We start from the raw sequence: 17,219 nt of genomic DNA, 5'->3' as shown, positions 1-17,219 counted from the left end.
GCCATACTTAAATTTAAGACTGAAAGAATAGCCGAGAGCCCGTTACGCGCATCGTAATTTTCATCATCTTCGGCACCATTTCCTGAAAGTTGGAGAATATTTTCCAGTCCCGCGGACTCTATACTAACTCCTGATGGCCATGGTTTGCAGTGAAATGGACGCAGCAAAACTTTTTGAAGGCTCACTTTCGAGCTTGTGGCCCTTAATATAGCCACACTTCACTTTAAGACTGAAACAGTAGCCGAGACCGCCGTGCGCGCATCGTGATTTTGACCAACTTCGGGTCGATATTCCGGAACTTGGGGGATAATTTCCAGTCTCAGGGACTCTAAACTAACTCTTGATGGCCTTGGTTTGCAGTGAAATGGAGACAGGAAAACTTTTTGAACGCTCAACTTCAAGCTTCTGGGCCGAAATATAGCCCACTTTACTTTAATACTGAAAAAGTAGCCGAGACCGCCTTAGGCGCATCGTGATTTTGACAAACTTCGGGTGGATTTCCCGGAACTTGGGGGATATTTTCCAGTCCCTTGGACGCTAAACTAGGTGCCGATGGCCTTCTTTTGCAGTGAAATGGACACAGCAAAGCTTTTTGAACGCTCACTTTCCAGCTTGTGATCCGAAATATAGCCATACTTCACTTTAAGACTGACACAGTAGCCGACACCACGTTTCGCGCATCGTGATTTTGAGCAACTTCGGCTCCATTTCCCGGAACTTGCGAAATATTTTGCAGTCCCGGGGACTCTAAACTAATTCGTGCTGGTCTTGGTTTGCAGTCAAACGGAAACAGAAAAAAGTTTTTGAACGCATACTCTCGAGCTTGTGGACCGAAATAGAACCCCACTGCACTTGAAGACTGAAAGAGTAGCCGAGACCGCCTTACGTGCATCGTGATTTTGAGCAACTTCGGGTTGATTTGCCGGAACTAAGGGGATATATTCCAGTTCTGTGGAATCTAAACTAATTCCTGATGGCCTTGGTTTGCAGTAAAATGGACAAAGCAAAACTTTTTGAACGCTCAATTTCGACCTTCTGGGCCAAAATATAGCCCCCCGTTACTTTAACACTGAAAAAGTAGGCGAAACCGCCTTACGCGCATCGTGATTTTGACAAACATCGTGTCGATTTCCCGGAACTTGGGGGATATTTTCCAGTCTCGGGGACTCTCAACTAACTCCTGCTTGTCTTGGTTTGCAGTGAAATGGACACAGCGAAAGCTTTTGAACGCTCACTCTCGAGCTTCTGGGCCGAAATAGAGCCCCATTTTACTTTAAGACTGAAAGAGTAGGCGAGACCGTCTTGAGCGAATCGTGATTTTGACCAATTTCGCGTTTATTTCCCGAAACTTGGGGGATATATTCCAGTCAAAGGGACTCTAAAGTAACTGCTGATGGCCTTGGTTTTCAGTGAAATGGACAGAGCACAACTTTGGAGCTTCTGGGCAGAAATATAGCCCCACTTTACTTGAAGACTGAAAGAGTAGATGAGACCGCCTTACGCGCATCGTAATTTTGACGAACTTCGAATGGATTTCCCGGAACTTGGGGGATATTTTGCAGTCCCTTGGACGCTAAACTAAGTCCTGATGGCCTTGTTTTGAAGTAAAATGGACACAACAAAACTTTTTGAACGCTCACTTTCTAGCTTGTGGGCCGAAATATAGCCACAGTTCACTTTAGGACTGACACAGTAGCCGAGACCACGTTACGCGCATCATGAATTTGATCAACTTCGGCTCGATGTCCCGGGACTTGGGGGATATTCTTCAGTCCCGGGGACTCTAAACTAACTTCTGATGGCGTTGGTTTGCACTGAAAGTGACAGAGCAAGTTTTTTTAAACACTCACTTTCGAGCTTCTGGGCCGAAATATTGCCCCACTTCACTTTAAGACTGAAAGAGTAGCCGAGACCACCTTACGCACATCGTGATTTTGATCAACTTCGGCTCGATTTACCGGAACTTGGGGGATATTTTCCAGTCCCGAAGACTCTTAAGTAACCCCTGATGGCCTTGGTTTGCATTGAAATGGATACAGCAAAACTTCTTGAACGCTCACTTTTGAGCTTCTTGGCCGAAATATAGCCCCACTTCACTTTAAGACTGAAAGAGTAGCCGAGAAGGTCTTACGCGCATCGTGATTTTGACCAACGTCTTCTCGATTTTCCGGAACTTGGGAAATACATTCCACTCCCGGGGACTCTAAACTAACTCCTGATAGCCTTGGTTTGCAGTGAAATAGACACAGTAATTTTTTTTTGAGCTTTGAGCTTGTGGGCCGAAATAGAGCTCTACTTCACTTTAACACTGAAGGAGTAGCCGACACCGCCTTAAGCGCACCGTGATTTTGACCAACTTCGGCTCGATTTGCCGGAACTTGGGGGATATTTTCCAGTCCCGGGGACTCTAAACTAACTCCTGATCGCCATGCTTTGCTTTGTCTTGGTTTTCAGTGAAATGGACACAGCAAAACTTTTTGAACGCTCACTCTCGAGCTTCTGGACCGAAATATAACCCCACTTTACTCTATGACTGAAAGAGTAGCCGAGAGCGCTTTCCGCAAATCGTGATTTTGACAAACTTCGGGTCGGTTTCCCGGAACTTGGGGGATATATTCCATTTCTGCGGGCTCTAAACTAACTCCTGATGGCCTTGGTTCTCAGTGAAATGGACAAAGGAAAGCTTTTTGAACACTCTCTTTGTAGCTTCTGGGCCGAAATAGAATCCCACTTCACTTTCAGACTGAAATAGTAGCCGAGACCGCCTCACGCGCATCGTGAGTTAGACCAAGTTCAGCTCGATTTCACGCAACTTTTGGGATATTTTCCAGTCCGAGGGACTCTAAACTAACTCCGGATGGCCTTGGTTTGCACTGAAATGCGCAGAGCATAACTTTTTGAACGCCCACTTAGGAGCTTGTGGGCCGAAATATAGCCCCACTTCACTTTAAGACTGAAAGAGTAGCCGAGATCGCCTTACGCGCATCGTGATTTTGACCATTTTCGGATCGATTTCTCGGAATTTGGGGGATATTTTCCAGTCCCGGGGACTCTAAACTAACTCCTGATCGCCTTGCTTTGCATTGAAATGGAGAAGAGCAAAACTTTTTGAACGCTCACTTTCGAGCTTGTGGGCCGAAATATAGCCACACTTTACTTTAAGACTGAAAGGGTAGCCGAGACCGCTTTGGGATCATCGTGATTTTGATCAACTTCGGCTCGCTTTCCCGGAACTTGGGGAATATTTTCCAGTTCCGGGGACCCTAAACTAACTTTTGATAGCTTTGGTTTGCAGTGAAATGCACCCAGCAAAATTTTTATAACGCTCACTTTCGAGCTTCTGGACAGAAATATAGCCCGACTTTACTTTAAGACTGAAAGAGTAGCCGAAACCGCCTTACGTATATCGTAATTTTGACGAACTTGGAATGGATTTCCCGGAACTTGGGGTATATTTTCCAGTCCCTTGGACGCTAAACTAAGTCCTGATGGCCTTGTTTTGAAGTGAAATGGACACAGCAAAACTTTTTGAAAGCTCACTTTCTAGCTTTTGGGCCGAAATATAGGCACACTTGACTTTAAGACTGAAACAGTAGCCGAGACCACGTTACGCGCATCATGAATTTGATCAACGTCGGCTCCAATTCCCGGGACTTGGGGGATATTTTCCAGTCCCGGGGACTCTAAACTAATTCCTGATAGCCCTGGATTGCATTGAAATGGACACAGCACAATTTTTTGAACGCACACTTTCGAGATTCTGGGGCGAAATATAGCCTCACTTCACTTAAGACTGAAAGAGTAGCGGAGACCGCCTTCCTCGCATCGTGAGTTTGACAACCTTCGGGTCGATATTCCGGAACATGGGGGATATTTTCCAGTCCCAGGAGCTCTGGACTAACTCCTGATGGCCTTGGTTTGCAGTGAAATGGACAGAGCAAAACTTTTTGAACGCTCACCTTCGAGCTTCCTGGCCGAAATAAAACCCCACGTTACTTTAAGACTTAAAGAGTAACCGACACCACCTTACGCGCATTGTGATTTTGACAAACCTCCGGTGGATCTCCCGGATCTTGGGGAACATTTTCCAGTCCCTTGGACGCTAAACTAAGTCGTGATGGCCTTGTTTTGCAGTGAAATGGAGACAGCAAAACTTTTTGAACGCTCACTTTCGAGCTTGTGGGCCGAAATATAGCCACACTTCACTTTAAGACTGAAACAGTAGCCGAGACCGCATTTCGCGCATCGTGATTTTGATCAGCTTCTGCTCGCTTTCCTGGAACTTGGGGAATATTTTCCAGTCCCGGGGACCTTAAACTAACTCCCGATGGCCATGGTTTGCAGTGAAATTCACACAGCACAAGTTTTTGAACGCACACTTTCGAGCTTTTAGGCCGAAATATAGTCCCACATCACTTACGGCTTAAAGAGTAGCCGAGACCGGCGTGCGCGCATCGTGATTTTGACCAACTTCGGGTCGATATTCCGGAACTTGGGGGATAATTTCCAGTCTCAGGGACTCTAAACTAACTCTTGATGGCCTTGGTTTGCAGTGAAATGGAGACAGCAAAACTTTTTGAACGCTCACCTTCAAGCTTCTGGGCCGAAATATAGCCCACTTTACTTTAATACTGAAAAAGTAGCCGAGACCGCCTTACGCGCATCGTGATTTTGACAAACTTCGGGTGGATTTCCCGGAACTTGGGGGATATTTTCCAGTCCCTTGGACGCTAAACTAAGTGCCGATGGCCTTGTTTTGCAGTGAAATGGACACAGCAAAGCTTTTTGAACGTTCACTTTCCAGCTTGTGGGCCGAAATATAGCCATACTTCACTTTAAGACTGAAACAGTAGCCGAGACCGCGTTACGCGCATCGTGATTTTGATCAACTTCTGCTCGCTTTCCTGGAACTTGGGGAATATTTTCCAGTCCCAGGGACTCTAAACTAACTCCTGATGGCCATGGTTTGCAGTGAAATTCACACAGCACAAGTTTTTGAACGCACTTTTTCGAGCTTCTAGGCCGAAATATAGTCCCACATCACTTACGACTTAAAGAGTAGCCGAGACCGGCGTGCGCGCATCGTGATTTTGACCAACTTTGGGTCGATATTCCGGAACTTGGGGGATATTTTCCAGTCCCAGGGACTCTAAACTAACTCTTGATGGTCTTGGTTTGCCGTGAAATGGAGACAGCAAAACTTTTTGAACGCTCACCTTCAAGCTTCTGGGCCGAAATATAGCCCACTTTACTTTAATACTGAAAAAGTAGCCGAGACCGCCTTACGCGCATCGTGATTTTGACAAACTTCGGGTGGATTTCCCGGAACTTGGGGGATATTTTCCAGTCCCTTGGACGCTAAACTAAGTGCCGATGGCCTTGTTTTGCAGTGAAATGGACACAGCAAAGCTTTTTGAACGTTCACTTTCCAGCTTGTGGGCCGAAATATAGCCATACTTCACTTTAAGACTGAAACAGTAGCCGAGACCACGTTTCGCGCATCGTGATTTTGATCAACTTCGGCTTGATTTCCCGGAACTTGCGAAATATTTTGCAGTCCCGGGGACTCTAAACTAACTCGTGCTGGTCTTGGTTTGCAGTGAAACGGAAACAGAAAAAGTTTTTGAACGCATACTTTCTAGCTTCTGGACGGAAATAGAACCCCACTTCACTTGAAGACTGAAAGAGTAGCCGAGACCCTCTTACGTGCATCCTGATTTTGAGCAACTTCGGCTCGATTTGCCGGAACTAAGGGGATATATTCCAGTTCTGTGGACTCTAAACTATTTCCTGATGGCCTTGGTTTGCAGTAAAATGGACCCAGCAAAACTTTTTGAACGCTGAATTTCGAGCTTCTGGGCCAAAATATAGCCCCCCATTACTTTAACACTGAAAGAGTAGCCGAGACCGCCTTACGCGCATCGTGATTTTGACAAACTTCGGGTTGATTTCCCGGAACTTGGGGGATATTTTGCAGTCTCTTGGACGCTAAACTAAGTCCTGATGGCCTTGTTTTGAAGTAAAATGGACACAACAAAACTTTTTGAACGCTCACTTTCTAGCTTGTGGGCCGAAATATAGCCACACTTCACTTTAGGACTGACACAATAGCCGAGACCACGTTACGCGCATCATGAATTTGATCAACTTCGGCTCGATGTCCCGGGACTTTGGGGATATTCTCCAGTCCCGGGGACTCTAAACTAACTTCTGATGGCCTTGGTTTGCACTGAAAGTGACAGAGCAAGTTTTTTTAAACACTCACTTTCGAGCTTCTGGGCCGAAATATTGCCCCACTTCACTTTAAGACTGAAAGAGTAGCCGAGACTACCTTACGCAAATCGTGATTTTGACAAACTTCGGGTCGGTTTCCCGGAACTTGGGGGATATATTCCATTTCCGCGGGCTCTAAACTAACGCCTGATGGCCTTGGTTTTCAGTGAAATGGACAAAGGAAAGCTTTTTAAACACTCTCTTTGTAGCTTCTGGGCCGAAATAGAATCCCACTTCACTTTCAGACTGAAATAGTAGCCGAGACCGCCTCACGCGCATCGTGAGTTAGATTAAGTTCAGCTCGATTTCACGCAACTTTTGGGATATTTTCCAGTGCGGGGGACTTTTTGAAAGCTCACTTTCTAGCTTTTGGGCCGAAATATAGGCACACTTGACTTTAAGACTGAAACAGTAGCCGAGACCACGTTACGCGCATCATGAATTTGATCAACGTCGGCTCCAATTGCCGGGACTTGGGGGATATTTTCCAGTCCCGGGGACTCTAAGCTAACTCCTGATGGCCTTGTTTTGCATTGAAATGGACACAGCACAATTTTTTGAACGCACACTTTCGAGATTCTGGGCCGAAATATAGGCCCACTTCACTTAAGACTGAAAGAGTAGCCGAGACCACCTTCCTCGCATCGTGAGTTTGACAAACTTCGGGTCGATATTCCGGAACTTGGGGGATATTTTCCTGTCCTTTGGACGCTAAACTAAGTCCTGATGGCCTTGTTTTGCAGTGAAATGGACACAGCAAAACTTTTTGAACGCTCACTTTCGAGCTTGTGGGCCGAAATATAGCCACACTTTACTTTAAGAGTGAAACAGTAGCCGAGGCCGGATTTCGCGCATCCTGATTTTGATCAACTTCGGCTCGCTTTCCCGGAACTTGGGGAATAATTTCCAGTCCCGGGGACCCTAAACTAACTTTTGATAGCTTTGGTTTGCAGTGGAATGCACACAGCAAAACTTTTTGAACGCTCACTTTCGAGCTTCGGGACAGAAATATAGCCCCACTTCACTTTAAGACTGAAAGGGTAGCCGAGACCGCTTTGGGAGCATCGTGATTTTGACCAACTTCAGCTCGATTTACCGGAACTTGGGGAATATTTTCCAGTCCCACGGAGGCTAAACTAACTGGTGATGGCCTTGTTTTTCAGTCAAAGAACACAGCAAGACTTTTTGAACGCTCACTTTCGGGCTTCTTGCCCGAAATATAGCCCCACTTCCACTTTAAGACAGAAAGAGTAGTCGAGACAACCTTAGGGGCATCGTCATTTTCACCAACCTCGGATCAATTTCCAGGACCTTGGGGCATATTTTCTTGTCCCGGGGACGCTAAAGTAACTCCTGATGGCCTTGGTTTGCAGTGAAATGAACACAGCAAAACTTTTTGAACGCTCACTTTCGGGCTTCTGGCCCGAAATATAGCCCCAGTTCACTTTAAGACTGAAAGAGTAGCCGAGACTACCTTACGCAAATCGTGATTTTGACCAACTTCGGATCGATTTCCCGGAAGTTGGGGGATATTTTCCAGTCCCGGGCACTCTAAACTAACTTCTGATGGCCATGGTTTGCACTGAAAGTGACAGAGCAAAATTTTCTAAACACTCACTTTCGAGCTTCTGGGCCGAAATATTGCCCCACCTCACTTTAAAACTGAGATAGTAGCCGAGACCACCTTATGCGCATCGTGATTTTGACCAACTTCGGCTCGATTTACCGGAGCTTGGGGGATATTGTCCAGTCCCGAGGACTCTTAAGTAACCCCTGATGGCCTTGGTTTGCATTGAAATGGATACAGCAAAACTTTTTGAACGCTCACTTTTGAGCTTCCGGGCCGAAATATAGCTCTACTTCACTTTAAGACTGAAAGAGTAGCCGAGAAGGTCTTACGCGCATCGTGATTTTGACCAACGTCTTCTCGATTTTCCGGAACTTGGGAAATACATTCCACTCCCGGGGACTCTAAACTAAGTCTTGATAGCCTTGGTTTGCAGTGAAATAGACACAGTAATTTTTTTTGAGCTTTGAGCTTGTGGGCCGAAATAGAGCTCTACTTCACTTTAACACTGAAGGAGTAGCCGACACCGCCTTAAGCGCACCGTGATTTTGACCAACTTCGGCTCGATTTGCCGGCACTTGGGGGATATTTTCCAGTCCCGGGGACTCTAAACTAACTCCTGATTGTCTTGGTTTTCAGTGAAATGGACACAGCGAAACTTTTTGAACGCTCACTGTCGTGCTTCTGGACCGAAATATAGCCCCACTTTACTTGAAAATTGAAAGAGTAGCCGAGACCGTCTTTCGCAAATCGTGATTTTGACCAACTTCGGGTCGGTTTCCCGGAACTTGGGGGATATATTCCATTTCCGCGGGCTCTAAACTAACTCCTGATGGCCTTGGTTTTCAGTGAAATGGACAAAGGAAAGCTTTTTGAACACTCTCTTTGTAGCCTCTGGGCCGAAATAGAATCCCACTTCACTTTCAGACTGAAATAGTAGCCGAGACCGCCTCACGCGCATCGTGAGTTAGACCAAGTTCAGCTCGATTTCACGCAACTTTTGGGATATTTTCCAGTCCGGGGGACTCTAAACTAACTCCGGATGGTCTTGGTTTGCACTGAAATGCGCACAGCATAACTTTTTTAACGCCCACTTTGGAGCTTCTGGACCGAAATATAGCCCCACTTCACTGTAAGACTGAAAGAGTAGCCGAGATCGCCTTACGCGTATCGTGATTTTGACCATTTTCGGATCGATTTGTCGGAACTTGGGGGATATTTTCCAATCCCGGGGACTCTAAACGAACTCCTGATCGCCTTGCTTTGCATTGAAATGGACAGAGCAAAACTTTTTGAACGCTCACTTTCGAGCTTGTGGGCCGAAAGATAGCCACACTTTACTTTAACACTGAAACAGTAGCCGAGACCGCAGTTCGGGTATCGTGATTTTGATTAACTTCGGCTCGCTTTCCCGGAACTTGGGGATATTCTCCAGTCCCGGGGACGCTAAACTAACTTTTGATAGCTTTGGTTTACAGTGAAATGCACACAGCAAAACTTTTTGAACGCTCACTTTCGAGCTTCTGGACAGAAATATAGCCCGACTTTACTTTAAGACTGAAAGAGTAGCCGAAACCGCCTTACGTATATCGTAATTTTGACGAACTTGGAATGGATTTCCCGCAACTTGGGGTATATTTTCCAGTCCCTTGGACGCTGAACTAAGTCCTGATGGCCTTGTTTTGAAGTGAAATGGACACAGCAAACCTTTTTGAACGCTCACTTTCTAGCTTTTGGGCCGAAATATAGGCACACTTGACTTTAAAATTGAAACAGTAGCCGAGACCACGTTACGCGCATCATGACTTTGATCAACGTCGGCTCCAATTCCCGGGACTTAGGGGATATTTTCCAGTCCCGGGGACTCTAAACTAAGTCCTGATGGCCTTAGTTTGCATTGAAATGGACACAGCACAATTTTGTGAACGCACACTTACGAGATTCCGGGCCGAAATATAGGCCCACTTCACTTAAGACTGAAAGAGTAGCCGAGACCGTCTTGCTCGCATCGTGAGTTTGACAAACTTCGGGTCGATATTCCGGAACTTGGGGGATATTTTCCAGTCCCAGGAACTCGAAACTAACTCCTGATAGCCTTGGTTTGCAGTGAAATGGACAGAGCAAAACTTTTCGAACGCTCACCTTCGAGCTTCCTGGCCGAAATAAAGCCCCATTTTACTTTAAGACTTAAAGAGTAACCGAGACCACCTTAGGCGCATTGTGATTTTGAGAAACTTCGGGTGTCAAAGAACACAGCAAAACTTTTTGAACGCTCACATTCGCGCTCCTCGGCCGAAATATAGCCCCACTTCACTTTAAGACTGAAAGGGTAGCCGATACCAAAATTTGCGCATCGTGATTTTGATCAACTTCGGTTCGATTCCCCGGAACTGGGGCAAAACTTTTCAGTCTCGGGGACTCTAAACTAACCCCTGATTGCCTTGGTTTGCATTGAAATGGACACAGCAAAACTTTTTGAACGCTCACTTTCGGGCTTCTTGCCCGAAATATAGCCCCACTTCACTTTAAGACAGAAAGAGTAGCCGAGACCACTTAAGGGGCATCGTGATTTTGACCAACCTCGGCTCAATTTCCCGGACCTTGGGGCATATTTTCTTGTCTCGGGGACGCTAAACTATCTCCTGATGGCCTTGGTTTGCAGTGAAATGAACAGAGCAAATTTTTTGCAGCGCTCACTTTGGAGCTTCGGGGCCGAAATAGAGCCCCACTTCACTTTAAGACTGAAAGAGTAGCCGAGGCAGCCTTAGGCGCATCGTGATTTTGACCAACTTCGGCTTGATCTGCCAGAACTTAAAAGATATTTTCCAGTCCCGGGGACTCTAAACTAACTCATGGTGGCCTTGGTTTTCAGTGAAATTAAGAGAGCAAAACTTTTTGAACGCTCACTTTCGAGCTTCTGGACCGAAACATAGCCCTACTTCACTTTAAGACTGAAAGAGTAGGCGAGACCGCCTTAAGCGAATCGTTATTTTGACCAACTTTGTCTCGATTTCGCGGAACTTGGGGGATATTTTCCAGTTCCGGGCACTGTAAACTACTACCTGAGGGCCTTGGTTTGGTGTGAAATGGGCACAGCATAACTTTGTGAACGCTCACTTTCGAGCTTGTGGGCCGAAATATACAGCCACGTCATTTTAAGACTCAAAGAGTAGTCGAGACTGCTTTACGCGCATCGTGAGTTTGACAAACTTCGGCTCGATTTCCCGCAACTTGGGGGAAATTTTGATCTCCCGGAGACTGCAGACTATCTCCTGATGCGGCTTGGTTCGCGGTGAAATGGACACAGCAAAACTTTTTGAACTTTCACTTTCGAGCTTCTGGGCCGAAATATAGACCCACTTTACTTTAAGACTGAAAGAGTAGCCGAGACCGTCTTACGCGCGTCGTGATTTTGACCAACTTCCGTTCGATTTCCCGGAACTTCGGGGATATATTCCAGTCCCGGGGAATCTAAACTACCTTCCGATGGCCTTAGTTTGCAGTTAAATGGACACAGCAAAACTTTTTGAACGCTCACTTTCGAGCTTATGGGTCGAAATATAGCCCCACTTAACTTTAAGACTGAAAGAGTAGCCGAGACCGCCTTACGCGCATCGTTATTTTGGGATACTTCGGCTCGATTTCCCGCAAATAGGGGGATATTTTCCAGTCCCGGGGACTCTAAACTAACTCCTGATGGCCTTGGTTTCCAGTGAAATGGACACAGGAACACTTTTTTAACGCGCACTTTCGAGCTTGCTGGCCGAAATAGAGCCCTACTTCTTTTTAAGACTGAAAGAGTAGGCGGGAGCGCCTTACGCGCATTGTGATTTTGAGGATCTTCGGCTCGATCTGACGAAACTTGGGAGATATTTTCCAGTCCCAAAGTCTCTAAACTCACTCCTGATTGTCTAAGATGTGAGTGAAATAGAGACAAAATTTTTTGAACCCTTACTTTCGAGCTTCTGGAGTTAAATCTAAGTCCACTTTACCTTAAGACTGAAAGAGTAGCCGAGACCCCCTTAAGCGCATCGTGATTTTGACTAACTTCGGGTGGATTTCCCGTAACTTGGGGGATATTTCCAGTCCCTTGGACGCTAAACTAAGTCGTGATGGCCTTGTTTTGCAGTGAAATGGACACAGCAAAACTTTTGAAACACTCAGTTTCGAGCTTCTGGGCCTAAATATTGCCCCACTTCACTTTAAGACTGAAAAAGTAGCCGAGACCGCCGTACGCGCGTCGTGATTTTGACCAACTTCGGTTAAATTTCCCGGAACTTGGGGGATATTTTCCAGTCCCGGGGACTCTAAACTGACCCCCGACGTCCTTGGTCTGCAGTAAAATGGACACAGCAAAACTTTTTGAACGCTCACTTTCGAGCGTGATGGGCGAAATATAGTTTTACTTCACTTTAAGAGTAAAAGAGTAGCCGTGACCGCCTTACGCCCATCGTAATTTTGACCAACTTCGGCTCGATTTCCCGGAACTTGGGGGATATTTTCCAGTCCCGCGGACTCTAAAGTAACTCCTGATGGCCTTGCTCTGGAGTGAAATGGACACTGCAATACTTTTTGAACGCTCACTTTCCAGCTTCTGGGCGGAAATATTGCCCCAGTTCACTTTAAGAATGAAAGAGTAACGGGCACCGCCTTACGCGCATCGCTCGATTTCCTGGGAAATGGGGAATATTTTCCTGTACCGGGGACTTTAAACTAACTCTTGATTGCCTTGGTTTGAAGAAAAATGGACACAGCACAACTTTTTGAACGCTCACGTTTGAGCTTCTGGGGCGAAGCATAACCCTACTTCACTTTAAGACTGAAAGACTAGCCGAGACCGCCTTACGCACATCGTGATTTTGCGCTACTTCGGCTCGATTTCCCGGAACTTGGGAGATAATTCCCAGTCCCGGGTACTCTAAACTAATTCCTGATGGCCTTGGTTTTCAGTGAAATGGACACAGCCAAACTCTTTGAACGTTCACTTTCGAACTTCTGGGCCGAAATATGAAAGAGCAGCCGGGACCGCCTTACGCGCATGTGAATGCCTTGGTTTTTAGTGAAATGGACACAGGTAAAAGAGGCGCACGCTAGGTTTCCAGGTTGTAGGCCGAAATATAGCACCACTTTATTTTAAGACTGAAAGTGTACACGAAACCGCCTTAAGCGCATCGAAATTTCTAGCCACTATGGCTCGATCTGCCAAAACTTGGGGGATATTTTCCAGTCCCGGGGACTCTACCCTAACTCTTGATGGCCTTAGTTTTCAGTCAAATGGTCACAGGTATAAGGAGCGCAGGCTCGGTGTCGAGCTTCTAGGCCGAAATGTAGCCCCAATTCATTTTAAGACTGAAAGAGTAAACGAAACTGCCGTAGGCTTATCGTAATTTTAAGAAAGTACGGCTCAATTTGCCGAAACTTGGAGAATAGCTTCCAGTCTCGAGGATTCTAAACTATCTCCTGATGGACTTAGTTCTTAGTGAAATGGACACAGGTAAAAGGAGAGCACGCTCGGTGTCGAGCTTGTAGAACCGAAATATAGCCCCACTTCATTTTCGGAGTAAACGAGTAGCCGAGACCGCCTTACGCGCATCGTGATTTTGAGCATCTTTGGCTCGATTTGCCGGAATTCGGGGAATATTCTCCAGTCCCGAGGACTCTACGCTAACTCCTGATGAACTTAGTTTTCAGTGATATGTACACAGGCAAAAGGAGCGCACGCTCGGTGTTGAGCTTGTCGGCCGAAATATAGCCCCACTTCATTTTAAGACTGAGAGAGTAGCCGAGACCGCCTTACGCGCATCGTGATTTTGAGCAACTTTGGCTCGATCTGCCAGAATTTGGGAAATAGTTTCCAGTCCCAAGGACTCTAAACTAACTCCTGATGGCCTAAGATGTCAGTGAAATGGACACAGGTAAAATTAGCGCACGCCCGGTCTCGAGCTTCTAGGTCGAAATATAGCCCCCCTTAATTTTAAGACTGAAAGAGTAGCCGAGACCGCCTTACGCGCATCGTGATATTGGGCCACTTTTGCTCGATTTCCCGGAAGTTGGCGAATAATTTAAAGTCCCGGGGACGCTAAACTAACTCCCGATGACCTTGGTTTGCAGTTTAATGAACACAGCAAAACATTCTGAACGCTCACCTTCGAGCTTCAGGGGCGAAATATAGCCCTACTTAAATTTAAGCCTGAAAGAATAGCCGAGAGCCCGTTACGCGCATCGTAATTTTCATCAACTTCGGCGCCATTTCCTGGAACTTGGAGAATATTTTCCAGTCGCGGGGACTCTAAACTAACTCCTGATTGCCATGGTTTGCAGTGAAATGGACACAGCAAAACTTTTTGAACGCTCACTTTCGAGCTTGTGGGCCTAAATATAGCCACACTTCACTTTAAGACTGAAACAGTAGCCGAGACCGCGTTACGCGCATCGTGATTTTGATCAACTTCTGCTCGCTTTCCTGGAACTTGGGGAATATTTTCCAGTTCCGGGACACTAAACTAAATCCTGATGGCCATGGTTTGCAGTGAAATTCACACAGCACAAGTTTTTGAACGAACACTTTCGAACTCTTAGGCCGAAATATAGTCCCACATCACTTACGATTTAAAGAGTAGCCGAGACCGGCGTGCGCGCATCGTGATTTTGACCAACTTCGAGTTGATATTCCGGAAGTTGGGGGATATTTTCCAGTCCCAGGGACTCTAAACTAACTCTTGATGGCCTTGGTTTGCAGTGAAATGGAGACAGCAAAACTTTTTGAACGCTCACCTTCAAGCTTCTGGGCCGAAATATAGCCCACTTTACTTTAATACTGAAAAAGTAGCTGAGACCGCCTTACGCGCATCGTGATTTTGACAAACTTCGGGTGGATTTCCCGGAACTTGGGGGATATTTTCCAGTCCCTTGGACGCTAAACTAAGTGCCGATGGCCTTGTTTTGCAGTGAAATGGACACAGCAAAGCTTTTTGAACGCTCACTTTCCAGCTTGTGGGCCGAAATATAGCCATACTTCACTTTAAGACTGAAACAGTAGCCGAGACCACGTTTCGCGCATCGTGATTTTGATCAACTTCGGCTCGATTTCCCGGAACTTGCGAAATATTTTTCAGTCTCGGGTACTCTAAACTAACTCGTGCTGGTCTTGGTTTGCAGTGAAACGGAAACAGAAAAAGTTTCTGAAGGCATACTTTCGAGCTTCTGGACCGAAATAGAACCCCACTTCACTTGAAGACTGAAAGAGTAGCCGAGACCGCCTTACGTGCATCGTGATTTTGAGCAACTTCGGCTCGATTTGCCGGAACTAAGGGGATATATTCCAGTTCTGAGGACTCTAAACTAATTCTTGATGGCCTTGGTTTGCAGTAATATGGACCCAGCAAAACTTTTTGAACGCTCAATTTCAATCTTCTGGGCCAAAATATAGCCCCCCATTACTTTAACACTGAAAGAGTAGCCGAGACCGCCTTACGCGCATCGTGATTTTGAGAATCTTCGGGTTGATTTCCCGGAACTTGGGGGATATTTTCCAGTGCCGGGGACTCTCAACTAACTCCTGCTTGTCTTGGTTTGCAGTGAAATGGACACAAGGCTCACTCTCGAGCTTCTGGGCCGAAATAGAGCCCCATTTTACTTTAAGACTGAAAGAGTAGGCGAGACCGTCTTGAGCGAATCGTGATTTTGACCAATTTCGCGTTAATTTCCCGAAACTTGGGGGATATATTCCAGTCAAAAGGACTCTAAAGTAACTCCTGATGGCCTTGGTTTTCAGTGAAATGGACAGAGCACAACTTCGGAGCTTCTGGGCAGAAATATAGCCCCACTTTACTTTAAGACTGAAAGAGTAGATGAGACCGCCTTACGCGCATCGTAATTTTGAAGAACTTCGAATGGATTTCCCGGAACTCGAGGGATATCTTGCAGTCCCTTGGACGCTAAACTAAGTCCTGATGGCCTTGTTTTGAAGTAAAATGGACACAACAAAACTTTTTGAACGCTTACTTTGGAGCTTCTGGGCCGAAATATAGCCCCACTTCACTTTAACACTGAAAGAGTAGCCGAGAAGGTCTTACGCGCATCGTGATTTTGATCAACGTCTTCTCGATTTTCCGGAACTTGGTAAATACATTCCACTCCCGGGGACTCTAAACTAACTCCTGATAGACTTGGTTTGCAGTGAAATAGACACAGTAATTGTTTTTGAGCTTTCAGCTTGTGGGCCGAAATAGAGCCCCACTTCACTTTAAGACTGAAGGAGTAGCCGACACCGCCTTAAGCGCACCGTGATTTTGACCAACTTCGGCTCGATTTGCCGGAACTTGGGGGATATTTTCCAGTCTCGGGTACTCTAAACTAACTCCTGATGGCCTTGGTTTGCAGTGAAATGGACGCAGGAAAACTTTTTGAACGCTCAGTTTCGAGCTTCTGGGCCGAAATACAACCGTATTTCACTTTAAGACTGAAATAGTAGCCGAGACCGCCTTACGAGGATCGTGATTTTGACCAAGTTCAGCTCGATTTCCCGGAACTTGGGAGATATTTTCCAGTCCGGGGGACTTTAAACTAACTCCTGATGGCCTTGGTTTGCAGTTAAATGCAGAAAGCGTAACTTTGTAAAGGGTCACTTTCGAGCTTCTGGTCCGAAATATAGCCCCACTTTACTTTAAGACTGAAAGAGTAGCCGAGACCGTCTTAGGCGCATCGTGATTTTGACCAACTTCCGTTCGATTTCCCGGAACTTCGGGGATATATTCCAGTCCCGGGGACTCTAAACTAACTGCTGACGGCCTTGGTTTGCAGTGAAATGGACACAGCACATTTTTTTGAACGCTCACTTTCGAGCTTCTCGGCCGAAATATAGCCCTACTTCACTTTAAGACTGAAAGAGTAGCCGAGACCGCCTGACGTGCATCGTGATTTTCATTAACTTCGGCGCCATTTCCTGGAACTTGGGGAATATTTTGCAGTCCCGGGGACTCTAAAATAACTCCTCATGGCCATGGTTTGCAGTGAAATTCACACAGCACAAGTTTTTGAACAAACACTTTCGAGCTTCTACGCCGAAATATAGTCCTACATCACTTACGACTGAAAGAGTAGCCGAGACCGCCTTGCTCGCATCGTGAGTTTGAGAAACTTCGGGTCGATATTCCGGAACTTGGGGGATATTTTCCAGTGCCAGGAACTCTAAACTAACTCCTCATGGCCTTTGTTTGCAGTGAAATGGAGACAGCAAAACTTTTTGAACGCTCACCTTCGAGCTTCCTGGCCGAAATAAAGCCCCACTTTACTTTAAGAACTAAAGAGTAATCGAGACCACCTTACGCGCATTGTGATTTTCAAAAACTTCGGGTAGATCTCCCGGAACTTAGGGAAC

The sequence above is a fragment of the Orbicella faveolata genome, unplaced genomic scaffold (genome assembly GCF_042242905.1).
Source record: "Orbicella faveolata isolate gen_17 unplaced genomic scaffold, um_ofav_v1 contig_12, whole genome shotgun sequence".
Lineage (NCBI taxonomy): Eukaryota > Metazoa > Cnidaria > Anthozoa > Scleractinia > Merulinidae > Orbicella > Orbicella faveolata.
The sequence above is the reverse complement of the archived record's forward strand: the minus strand, read 5'-3'. Positions refer to the sequence as shown.